This window comes from Palaemon carinicauda, chromosome 26 (genome assembly GCF_036898095.1).
Source record: "Palaemon carinicauda isolate YSFRI2023 chromosome 26, ASM3689809v2, whole genome shotgun sequence".
NCBI lineage: Eukaryota > Metazoa > Arthropoda > Malacostraca > Decapoda > Palaemonidae > Palaemon > Palaemon carinicauda.
The window spans coordinates 77,118,621-77,119,176 of NC_090750.1; positions in this window are offsets into that span (position 1 = coordinate 77,118,621).

Genomic DNA, 556 nt, shown 5'->3' on the forward strand with positions numbered 1-556 from the left:
CACACACACACACTCTCTCTCTCTCTCTCTCTCTCTCTCTCTCTCATTACCTTTTCCAAGAGCGAGCAGCATCTGGCATGGGAGGACCCCCACTCAATGCCACGTTTAGAATGGAGGGAAACCTATATACAGAAAACGTGCATTAAATTTTACCACAATGTGGTGTGGACCAAAATTTGAAAGAATTTTGGATACAATTTCGGAAATACACCAATCTATATAGAAACAGAGTAAAGAAAAAAAGAACAGAGACAGAAGGTGAGAGGGTGGAGCAGGGTTGGAGAAAGGTGATCTGTGGAGATGCTGCACCAATGGAGGAATCCATTTGAAAAAAGGTACCCTCTGCTATCGTCCATTTCTCGATGCATTGAGTACAGTATAGTGATTTCAAGTATACATAGATGTTCACTAACCGCATTTAAAGGCATGCTATGTTAAGTGCATATGATATCTGAACTGGTCGAGGAGAGCTATTGTACTATTATAAAATTATAGGTGAGAGGCTGGTAATGGGACTCGTATTTATTGATTTATTTAATTTGAAAGGTTTTTATCA